General features: G+C 36.6%; 1 protein-coding gene across 13 annotated transcripts in view; it reads left to right on the forward strand.

The window, feature by feature from the left end:
• BAZ2B (bromodomain adjacent to zinc finger domain 2B) overlaps positions 1–12,550 on the forward strand; it is a 419,408-nt gene that overhangs the window by 25,956 nt on the left and 380,902 nt on the right. For 12 of the 13 annotated variants that reach the window (XM_063645969.1, XM_063645960.1, XM_063645968.1 and 9 more), the window contains exon 3: positions 11,693–11,796. The gene's annotated coding sequence lies outside the window, so the exon portion shown is untranslated. Of the gene's footprint in view, positions 1–11,689; positions 11,797–12,550 lie in introns of all 13 variants that reach the window. The other variant, XM_063645961.1, reaches the window with a different exon arrangement.

Genomic DNA, 12,550 nt, shown 5'->3' on the forward strand with positions numbered 1-12,550 from the left:
TTTTAAATTTTTTGTAGAGACAAGGTCTTGCTATGTTGCCCAAGGTGGTCTTGAACTCCTGGCCTTCAGCAATCCTCCTGCCTCAGCCTCCCAAAGCATTGGGATTACAGGTGGGGGCCACCAGGGCCAGTCTCTATTATTCTTTATTGTTAAATTCCAATTTTTCTTGTTCTTTTCTTTGGAAAGGAGTCACTAAGTCCAGCCCACCCTGAAAGGAAGGAGTTGAGGTCAGGGGGTGCAGTTAAGTTTCTCCTGGAGGGAAGAGTTTCTATATATCTTACATATCCTGTAAGGAAGATTTCACTCTTATTTATTATTTATCATGTACTTATAACAGTATGGACTTATGTTTATTTTATTCTTTGCATTATAGTGTAATATGGCATTATGTATAGTGTAATAATGCCATTATTTATTTTGTCACTCAAATTATTCCAGCATTGGCTATGGGGAGTTCTCTGTGGTAGGCTTCTATGGCCCTTTAACATGGCCCCATTCCTTTGTTTTTTGAGCATTTCCTTGCTTTCTGGTACTACAAGATGCTTTTGCCTTTTCTTCTATTTTCTCTCTTCCAGCCCTATAATCAGCTGTTTCTTTAAGGGTTCTTTGTTCCTTTTATTAGAGAATCATATTTAGAAACCAAGATCTTGGCACTAGGTAGTTTGTACCATGTTTTCTTTAAGTGTAAAATTATTGCAAAACAAATTTTAAGAGCTGAATGTTGTAAGATGCACATCCCATTTGTAATTCTTTAGTGTTCTACCTTAGTTAAGCTTCAGTTACCAAATGTTACCTTATTTATAGATACTTCTTTCTAAATAAAAATTATATTTATACTTCACTTGGTATCTGGAAGTTGTTAATAAAATTACACTACAACCTCAGTACAACATTTTTGTATATTTTATTTGTAACATTTTCCGTAAGGTGGAAACACCTTGTCATGTTTTGTTCTTCTTATGAAAAGCATAGAGACCTATGATTAAATCCATAAAACTTTATATAACAAAACTAATCAGTAAGCAGTCTAGTTTAATATGCATACATAAAAAGGCATAGCAGAGGCATAAAGGAAGGAGTTCTGGACATTACCATGACTCTTTTATGCAAAGATACCTCCACCCACAAATTCCACTTTAGTGAATAAGCATGATGAGGACAGCTTGGCATGTTTGGCAGGAAATTCTGTGTATGAAAATATAGCATTTCTTACAGAAGGTTTTAAAAATACCTTTTTGATCTATGATGTATAAGAAGGTTTACTACTAAATCAAATAATTTATTCTGTATCATAGAATGCCATTGTAGAAAATAAATGATTTCTTCCAGAATATTAGAATGGATAAGGAGTGTGTGCAAATAAAAGTGTAGCTATGCTTTAACTTTTAATGACACTTAAGAGTATATTACCAAATAATATAAAGGGGAATATGAGTAAAGACAGTTACAGTGTATGGTCTGATCCCTGTTTCCCAGCTACTCGGGAGACTGAGGTGGGAGGATCACTTGAGCCCAGGAGTTTGAGGCTGCAGTGAACCATGATTGCACCACTGCACTCCAGCCTTTACAAAGAGAAAAAGAGATAATTCATCCTATCGTTGTGTAGACAATATTGTCCAACTAATTACTACTTCTTCCACTTTTTCTTTATTTAGTGGGTAACCAAGGGTTAGTTTGTCAGTTTCTTAGAAAGCTAAACGTGCACTTACTACACAACTCAGCAATCTCATTCTTAGGTTTTACTCAAGAGAAATGAAAATTTTATGTTCACAAAAAGCTGCACATCAGTTGTCATAGCAGCTTTATTCATGCTTGTCAAAAACCCTAAACAGCACAAATATTCGTCAGCTTTTGAATGGTTAAAGTGTGGTACATCCATGCAGTGGAATTACTCAGTAATACAAAAGAACAAGCTACTGATAAATACAACATGGATAAATCTCGTGTGTGTTATGCTAAGTGACGGAAGCCAGACTCAGAAGGCTCCTTACTGTAATGATTGCATTTATATGACATTCTGGAAAAGGTAAAAATAGGACAGGACTAACAGCAGTGGTTGCCAGCAGCTGGAGGACAGAGGGGTTGCCTACTGTGTAGGCTGAATAATGGCCTCCCAGAGATATCCACATTCTAATTTCTAGAACCTGAAAGTGTTACCTTATAAAGCAAAAAAGACTTTGTAGATATGACTGAAAATCTTGAGCTGGGGCAGTTGTCTTGGATTATCTGAGTAAGCTCTAAATTTAATCACAAAGATACTTAAAGAGAAAAAAGGGTTAATAGGGGAGAAGACATAGCACAGATTGCAGTAATGTAGCCAGGAACCAAGGAATACTGGCAGTCCCTGGAAGCTGAAAGGAACAAGAATCAGATATCTTCCCTGAAGCTTCTAGAAGGAACCAGCCCGGTTAACACCTTGATTTTAGCCTCATACAATTCATTTCACGCTTCTGACATGAGGAACTATATTTGTGTTATTTTAAGGAGCCAAGTTTATGGCAATTTTTTATAGCAGCAACAAGAAAACTAACCCAACTACAAAGGGGCATAAGGGAATATGTTGGAGTGATGGAACTGTTCTATATTTTGGTTGTGGTGGTGGTTATGACTCTATGTGTTTGTTATAACTTATAGAACAATATGCTAAAAAGTGTGATTTTAGCCAAGCATGGTGGCGCATGCCTGTAGTCCCAGTTTCTCAGGAGGCTGAGGTGGACGGATTGCTTGAGCCCAGGAGGTTTGAGACCATTCTGAGAGTTTGAGACCAGCCTGGAGAGCATAGCAAGAACCCCTCTCTAAAAAAAATAGTGTGAACTTTATGTTAGTTATACTATAATAAACCTGACTTTTAAAGAAATGTTTTGTTCAGAACGTAGTTTCCCAAAGAAAAAAAATTAGACATTAGACATGCTGCTTGGTGTCTTGGACAGCCCAAGGAAAGTCTATACATTTGTCGAAAGTATAATACAGATGGCAACTCTATACAAGTACATAGAGCATAAATAAATAGAGCATAAATAATAATGCTCCATGGGGGAAATGCACTCCAAATTCTTATACAGTTAGCCAAAAATAACAAAGAGATTTAAAAAGAAAAAAAAAAAGATGATGTAAGAGAAAGTCTGCTGGGAGGACTCCTAGAAAGGTAGGTATGTGTGTGTTGGGGGCAGGGGTTATCTCTAAAAGAGAGATGCTTGAGAAGAAATGGTGCTTTTTTTCATCTTCTGTAATAATTGCAAGAGAATGTAGTGTTTGGAACTCCTGCAGCCATGAAGAAAACAGAGGCAATTGCAGAGAAGTTGAGCTGGTATTGTATTATTGAGTTGATGAATTAGTCAACCCTGGAACTGTTCTGTCTTCTTGTTATATGAAATAATCAGCATTCTCTGCCCCCGCATCACCATGCAATGCCCCCACATAGTTGGCTCTGGTATTTTGCACAGCCAAGAGCTTCTGTGCACAGTATCTTCTATTGTCTCCCCAGATTTACTTCAACATTCTCCATTCTGCACTCTGTTCTGGATGGTTGAACAATATTAGTGGGCTCTCTTGCCTTCCAGTTTCAAACGTTTTGGCCAATAGAAAGAGCCTGAAGGCCAGGTGTGGTGGCTCACACCTGTAATCAGCACTTTGGGAAGCCCAGGCAGGAAGATCACTTGAGCCTGGGAGTTCAAGACCAGCCTGGACAATATAGTGATATGCTGTCTACAAAAAATACAAAAATTAGCTGGGCATGGTGGTGCATGCCCATAGTGCCAGCCACTGGGAAGGCTGAAGTGGGAGGATTGTTTGACCCCTGTAGATGGAGGCTACAGTGAGCCTCTGCAGTCCAGCCTGAGTGAGAGAGGGAGACTGTCTCAAAAAAAAAAAAAAAAAAAAAAAAAAGAGCCTGAGGAGGAAGCAAAGAGAACAGGAGGGAAGGAAGAGACTGAGGGGATATTTATTCCCCTGGCCCCAGTCCTATAGGATTGCCATTGATGGGTTGACTATGTTCCTTTACTGAAAGTCACAGCTCCTCTCAAGGCAGCCCTCTCTTCACAGTTCTCTCCCATTTATACTAATCCTGAGATACTGCACTATTCTCTGTGGTTTCCTTAACATGCTTTTTAATTAAATCCTTCTGAAATAATCTTTTTTTAAATTTATTTTTTATTTTTGAGACGGAGTCTCTTGCCTAGGCTGGAGTGCAGTGGCGTGATCTCAGCTCACTGCAACCTCTGCCTCCTGGGTTCAAGCGATTCTCCTGCCTCAGCCTCCCGAGTAGCTGGGATTACAGGCGCCCGCCACTACGCCTGGCTAATTTTTGTATTTTTAGTAGAGATGGGGTTTTACCATGTTAGTCAGGCTGGTCTCCTGACCTCAGGTGATCAGCCCACCTCGGCCTCCCAAAGTGCTGGGATTACAGGAGTGAGCCACCACACCCAGCCTGAAATAATCTTAATTTGGGTGTAACAACTGTTTGATTGCTGGAACCCTGACTGTATATTACCCAAACTGATAAAACTATCCTTCAATATAATAATTCTCTCCTTCAATCTAGCATTTATCAGATCTGTTAAGGTTTTTATTTCAGTGGCTATATTTTTCTTGTCTAAGATGTCGATTTGTTTCTTTTTCATATGTATGTATTGTGTCATTTCTACCTGATTTTGTTTTATAATTTATTATCCTTTTTTGATGAATTTGAATTCTTTATTACTTTGAACATCTTAAACACTGACTTTTAAAATCTGTCAGATTTGTGTAAAATTATTTTTTATAGTAAACTAGTGTTCTAATTATTAATTTTGATAGCTGTTTTACCATAAGATTTTCTCTTATGGTAAAACATATGGTATTTCTCTTATGGTAAAACTTACAGTATTAGAATTTAGATTAGCAGCTTCATTTTAAGTAGAAGGAAATTTTGAAGTTTTCTTCCCCCCTTCTCCTTTACTTCTTGATCTATACTCAGAAGTCTCTCCCTAGCAATTTTGAGGTTACCTCTACCCAAGTCTTGCCCCAGTCTACCAGTAGGTTTTGTATCATCATTTTGGAACTGTTACACTGTAACAATGGAGAGTCATTCAAAGACAGTCATTTAAAGTCATTCATATTTCGGTTTCACAATATGCTATTTGAGCATAGAGGACTTCATTCTTAGTTCAGAAGTTTAATTTTCCCAAATCCAGATTCCCTTTCGGCACAATACAGGACTTCTATCCAATAAGGGCTGACAATTTTATTTTAATTGACAACTCAATTTTTAAAAATTGTAATATATATATATATAACAAAACTTCTATTTTAACCACTTTTAAAAATTATAACACTTATATAACATAAATTTAACCATTTTACTCGTTTAAAGCCTACAACTCAGTGGCATTAAGTATATTCACACTATTGTGCAACCATCCACTGTTTCCAAAACTTTTTTATTGCCACAAATAGAAACTCTGTAACCATTTAGCCATAACTCTCTATTGCACCCAGTCTCTGGTAACTTCTAATCTACTTTCTGTCTTTATGAATTTGCCTTGAATTACTCAACTTTAAAACAACTCTGTGCGTGTGTGTGTGTGTGTATGTGTGTGTGTGTGTGTGTGTGCATTTAGAATACTATACCTAAATAGCTGCCAAATACATATTTTTTTATGTCCACATGGTATGTTCTCAAAGAGAGACCGTGTGATAGACAATAAAACAAAACACTGTGTTACCCAGGCTGGACTTGGATGCCTGGGCTCAAGCAGTCCTCTCACCTCAGCCTCCCAAATAGCTGGGACTACAGGCACCCATCACGTGCTCAGCTTAAAATGAGTACATATTTTTAATTTTTCCACTTGAATGAGAAAATTTAATATGGTAAAGGTTTACTATTGTCATTTAGGAGAAACATAATACCATGAATAGTGGTGTGTGCATATATACAGATAGCTGTGAAGTGTCACAAAGAACCAAGTCACTAATATCAGTAAGTTTACAAGATATCTTATTCAGAAAAGATAATTGAAGCCAGGCGTGGTGGATCATACCTGTAATCCTAGCAGTTTGGGAGGCCAAGGCGGGAGGATTGCTGGAGTTCAGGAGTTCAAGACCAGCCTGGGCAACATAGCAAGACCTCGTCTGTACTAAAAAAAAAAAAATTAGCCTAGGCCAGGCGCGGTGGCTCATGCCTGTAATCCCAGCACTTTGGGAGGCCGAGGCAGGTGGATCACAAGGTCAGGAGTTCAAGACCAGCCTGGCCAAGATGGTGAAACCTCGTCACTACTAAAATACAAATATTAGCCGGGTGCGGTGGTAGGTGCCTGTAATCCCAGCTACTAGGGAGACTGCACGAGGTCAGGAGTTCAAGACCAGCCTGGCCAAGATGGTGAAACCTCGTTGCTACTAAAATACAAATATTAGCCGGGTGCGGTGGTAGGTGCCTGTAATCCCAGCTACTAGGGAGATTGAGGCAGGAGAATCACCAGAACCTGGGGGGTGGAGGTTGCAGTGAGCCTAGATCGCACCACTGCACTCCAGCCTGGGTGACAGTGAGACTCCGTCTCCAAAAAAAAAAAAAAAAAGCCAAATGTAGGGGGTGCGCCTGTATTCCCAGTCACTTGGGAGCCTGAGATGGGAGGATAGCTGAAGCCTGTGAGATGGAGATTGCAGTGAGCTAGGATCACGCCACTGCACTCCAGCCTGGGTGACAGTGAGACCTGATGTCAAAAAAAAAAGAAACAAAGGTAATTGAAACCTTTCACATAGAAAAGCTGGGATTTCGTTATATTCTCTAAAGAGATGATGTATGGGGAAATATGAAAATAGGTAGATAATTATGAAATCAGTTGGGAAAATCTGGAGAATCATTTTCTGTACATTATTTTGGATAAATTATACCTTAATTATCTCCAAAAAATAATTGATCTGTTTTTTAGTATTTCTTCAGATTGTCTTTCTTTGGTTTCACAATTCTATAACTGGAGAGGTTCCCTTTATAAAGCTCTACATACATTGCTATCACATTTTTACCTTAAACTTATTCTCTCATATCCTATCTTCACCAGAAATAGTGAATAGCTTCACTAATGTATACAAATTTTTCCTATCTATGATTCAGGAATCAGATGATTTTTACAGTTAATGGGCTCATTTAACATTTGTTAAATTGTATTCTGTTGTGCCTTTTTTTTTTTTAACTGAAGAAGTGTGATGTGTTGATAACTTTAAAAAATTTTTAAATATTTTATTGCCTCTTTAATTTACTTATTATAATAGAGACAGTCTCAAACTCCTGGCCTCAAGTAGTTCTCCCACCTAGGCTTCCCAAAGTGCTAGGATTACGAGCAAGAGCCACTGTGCCAGCTTATAATAAGTCTTATTCCAGTCTAAAATGAGAGGATTCTGTCTTGTCCTCCCCAGTTCCGTATTTGTGTGTTCCTTCTCTGCCAGTGAGGTACTCTGGCTCCCCAAGAGCGTTTTATATATTTACTCATTTGGTTAATGCTGCAACAAAGACAAAATCATACAAAAATGCTGCTCCAATGTTATTACAAACAATAGACTTTTAAGGTAGAGCTTAAGAAATTTTTGCATTTCTCTTTATTTTCCAGTGAAAGGTATATACTTCAAATACTGTGTTCAGAAATTATTTGGATTAGTTATTTTCCTTGTTCTATATGGCTATGTTATTTATTCAAAAATCCTCACATTTATTTGTTTCTTCAGGTATTCAACTTTAGGTTTTCTCCATTCTTTTTTTTTTTAAGACAGAGCTTCACTCTTGTCACCCAGGCTAGACTGCAATGGTGCAATCTAGCTCACTGCAACCTCTGCCTCCCAGGTTCAAGTGATTCTCCTGCCTCAGCCTCCCAAGTAGCTGGGATTACAGACGCATGCCACCACACCCAGCTAATTTTTATATTTTTTAGTAGAGATGCAGTTTCACCATGTTGGCCAGGCTGGTCTCCAACTAATAACCTGAAGTGATCGGCCCACCTCAACCTCCCAAAGTGCTGAGAATACAGGCATGAGCCACCATGCCCAGCCTCCATTCTTTTTTCTTTTCTTTTCTTTTCTCTTTTCTTTTCTTTTCTTTTCTTTTCTTTTCTTTTCTTTTTTCTTTTCTTTTCTTTTCTTTTCTTTTCTTTTCTTCCCTTCCCTTCCCTTTCCTTTTCCTTTTCCTTTTCTTTTCTTTCTTTCTTTCTTTTTTTTGTCTGAGACAGGGTCTCACTTCATTTCCCAGGCTGGAGTGCAATGGTGTGATCACAGCTTACTGCAGCCCTCACTTAGTGGGCTCAGGTGATCCTCCCATCTCAGACTCCCAAGTAACTGGGACTACAGGCACATGCCACCACACTCAGGTAGTTTTTGTAGAGACAAGGTTGCACTATGTTGCCCAGGCTGGTCTTGAAGTCCTTGGCTCAAGCAATCTGCCCACCTCGGCCTTGCAAAGTGCTTGGGATTACAAGTATCAGCCACTGCATCTGACATCCCTGTTCTTTTAAATTAAAAAAAATTAATTATATCATTTACTCTTAAATGTTCTTAAATAAAAACTACACAAAAATATATAATCAATGCAATGTCATTCCCTCTTCTGTCCCTTCTACTCTTTCACTCACCTTCTTTAGATAACTAGTTTTTTTCATTTCTGGTTATCATTCCTCTAGAGGGTTTGTTTGTTTGTTTTTTTGTTTTGCTTTTTGGTTTTCATTCTGTGTGTGTGTGAAAATATATATATCTTCATATGTAATTATATATTCTTATTTCTTTCAGAAAAGATAGCTACTCTATGTACTTTTTTATAGTTTTGATTTGTTTGATTTTTGGCTAATATATCCTGGATATATTTTTATCAGTTCATAGATATCATTTTTTTTTATAGCTACATAATTTGTGGGTGTCCATAGTTTAACCTACTAATGTAAGAGCATTTATGTGTTTTTCCTGTGTTTTGCAATTACAAATAATGCTGCAATTCATCACCTTGTACATACATATTTTTATGCATTTAGAGCTGTATATTCAGGGTAAATTCCAGAAATGGAATTGTTAAATCAAAGGATAAACACCTTTGTAGTTTTGTTTGACATTGCCAAATTCTTCCCTATAGAGATTATAGCATTTTATATCCCACCAGCAATGGTTAAGTTCCTATTTCCTCACAGCCTCACCAATAGAGTAATTGTCAAACTTCAGAGTTTTTACTGGTCTAAAGGTGAGAAATGATATCTTAGTGTAGTTTTAATTTGCATTTGCCTCGTGAAAGTGAAGCTGAATGTATTTTCATATGTTTAAAAGCCATTTCATATTATTTTTCTTAATCATCTGTTTAAATTTCTTTGCCTATTTTTCTATTGGGATTTTAGAGTTTTTAATTGGTTGTCTAAAGGTTCTTTATATATTAGGAATATTAGCCTAATACCTGTAGTTTATGTTGCAAGTATTTCCTCCCTGCTTATCATTTGTCTTTGGACTTTACTTACGATGTTTTTTGCCATGCAGAAGTTTTTCATTTTTATGTAACAGATTTGTCAATATTTTCTTTTAATGAGTCTGGAGTTTGAGTCATATATATAAAGTCTTTCTCAATACCTAAGTTATAAAAAAATTAATGTATGTTTTCTTTCACTCTTTGTATCATTTCATACTTTACATTTAGAACTTAGGTCTACTTGGGGTGTATGCATATGTTTGGTGTGCAGAATTGATCCAGATATATCATTTTCCAGACAGCTATCTAGTTATCTCAACATTATTTATTAAAAAGTGCATTTTTCCTCTAGTCTTCTGAGATAACCCCTTTATTGCATACTAAATTTCTAAATCTATACTTGTCAGTTTTTAGAATCTTATTCTTCTTCACTGGTCTTCTGTCTATTCAGGGGGAGGAGTCAGGAAGCCATAACATCTCCCTCTCTCCAAAAGAATAAAGTAGATGCTGCTTATACCTGGAAAAACCTTCACTCTCGTTAGCATCACTGACAACTGTATTTCCATGAGGATTCTAAGGCCCCAGGATTCTGTACAGGATGTGATGTTGTTTACTTTCTATTTTAATGAAAATTGCATAGTTTTATCTTCTTCTTTTTATCTTTCCAACTTGGGAGATTTATGGGAAAGAAAAAGACAATATTGGCCATTGTTGAACATTGTTTATGTGGGTGAGATCCCTTGGATTTAACAATTAAAACTTTGCAATTTGTGTGTTTATGTGATTGACTGGTGTAAATCAGCTAAAATAAAATCCTTAAGTACATTAACGGTTGTTAACACCGCTTCCTCTTCAACATTTTTGAAATGTGTACCATAAATCCTAATTGTCTCAATTGATTATAAGCAGGCTTATATTCTAAAGCAAAATTATTATTTTGTTGCAACTAGAAAACTATTCTTACATCTTATACAAAAGTTTAGAATGTTTATATGGAAAATGAAATAGTGATGCCTCGTATAAACTTTATACAGAAGTTTAGAATGTTTATATGGAAAATGAAATAATAATGCCTAATATAACATAACAATATGTACACAAAGGAAAAAAGAAGCAAAATGTTTTTGGGATGAAAATGAGGTGAAGAATTTTCAAGTCATGCTAAAGTCTGACAACATGATTGTATTCTTGAGCGGCTCCCAAGAGAACTATTCTAAGAATTGTGGAACAATATTACATACAGTTAGGGTTAGTTGTTTTATAAAGGACTTTGTTGATACGATTAAAAATTATATATCCATGAGAAGTGGCCGTTAGAGGGAAAAACAACGTGCTATCTAAATCTGAAAGGCCATTAGCTTAAGCATCTCTAGTGTTTGGTCTTCATTATATAAATATATCAGATTATCTACTAAGAATACATAAACTATTTCTGCTAGTTTGACTAATATACTGAGTATTCCTGAGCAGAAAGAGTTCATATTCATTGACTGACCAGGCCTCTGAAAAGTTCAGCAGGACAGGGCAATTATTATTTTTTGTCTAATTGGTGAAATCGTCCCAATAAATAACTGTTGTACCTGATATGTTCTCTTATTTTTAAAATTGAGATATTTATATTTGAACTCATTTTAAAAACATTGCCTCTCTGGGTTCACTTTTAAAAGTATTTGAGGTAGTACCTTCTAGAAAGAATTATTTATGTCCTGTATAGCTACCAATTATTTTCTGTCTTAATGTGTATCACCCTTGCATGCATTTTTTTTTTATTTGAAATGGTTCTTTGGGAGAACGAAAGTATTGTAAGGAGCTCCAGTGACCCAAATGAATTATAAAACATTAACCAGTAAGTCAGCAGTTCTGAACATCAACCTTGACAGCTTATGAATGAAGATAGTAGGCAGTAAGGGAGGACCAGATTTAAAGGGTCAATATATTTGACCTGACAAAATCAAGGGATGAGGCATATTGAGGTGCAGTTTAGAACCATAAGTACTATTCTTGGAAAAGCAGGCCTAGACACATTTATAATCTGAAACCTAAGATAAAAAAAAAATTATGAAAGCAGAGAAAAGTTTGCTTTACATACCAAAGAACAATAATTTGAAGGCCAACATTTTTTCGTCAGGAAACATAGAGGCCAGAAGACAGTATAACATCATCTTAAAACCTGAAACAATTAATCAGTCAGTCCAGAATTCTGTGTCCAGTGGAAGTATCCTTCAGAAATAATGGCAAAATTAAGACAATTTTACAAATGGGAAACTAAGAGAAATTTGTCTCCAGCAGACCCTATTCTACAAGAAATGATAATGGAAGTTCTTCAACTGAGCAAGAAATGATATTAGCAGAAAACTTGGATCTTCAGGGGCAAATGAAGAACATCAGAAATGGTAAATATCTGGGTAAAAATAAAAGACTATTATCCTCTTAAGTCCTTTAAAATGACCTTTGGGTATTTAAAACAAAATTATAACATTGGAGTTTTGGAGTTTTCAATGTATGCACATGTAATACATATTTACATTGTTAATGTACAATAAGTAATTTATACAACTACTATAAAATACATAAAACTATAACAATGTATGGTATGTGGCAAGGGGAAGTTGATTAAAGGGACCTATATGCTTGCAAGGTGTATGTATTTTACATGAAGAGAAGAGATATAGTGTTCTGCTTGAGCTCTGAAAAATCAGAGATGTATATTGTGATCCTTACAGAAATCGCTAAAAATAAAAAACAAAGAGGTACAGTTCATGAGCCAATAGAATTGTTAAAATGCAGTACTAAAGAGTATTTAAATTATCTTTCTAAAAAGTAGAAAAGAGGCTGGGCATAGTAGCTCACGCCTGTAATTCCAGCACTTTGGAAGACCGAGGCGGGTGGATCACTTGAGGTCAGGAGTTTGAGACCAGCCTGGCCAACACGGTAAAACCCCATCTCTAGTAAATATACAAAAATTAGCCAGGCATGGTGGTGCATGCTTGTAATCACAGCTACTTGGGAGGCTGAGGCAGGAGAATCACTTGAACCCAGGAGGCGGAGGTTACAGTGAGCCGAGGTCACACCACTGCACTCCAGCCTGGGCGACAGAGCAAGACTCGATCTCAAGAAAAAAAAGAGGAAAGAAAGAACAACAGGAAC

This window comes from Symphalangus syndactylus, chromosome 9 (assembly GCF_028878055.3).
Source record: "Symphalangus syndactylus isolate Jambi chromosome 9, NHGRI_mSymSyn1-v2.1_pri, whole genome shotgun sequence".
Classification (NCBI taxonomy): domain Eukaryota; kingdom Metazoa; phylum Chordata; class Mammalia; order Primates; family Hylobatidae; genus Symphalangus; species Symphalangus syndactylus.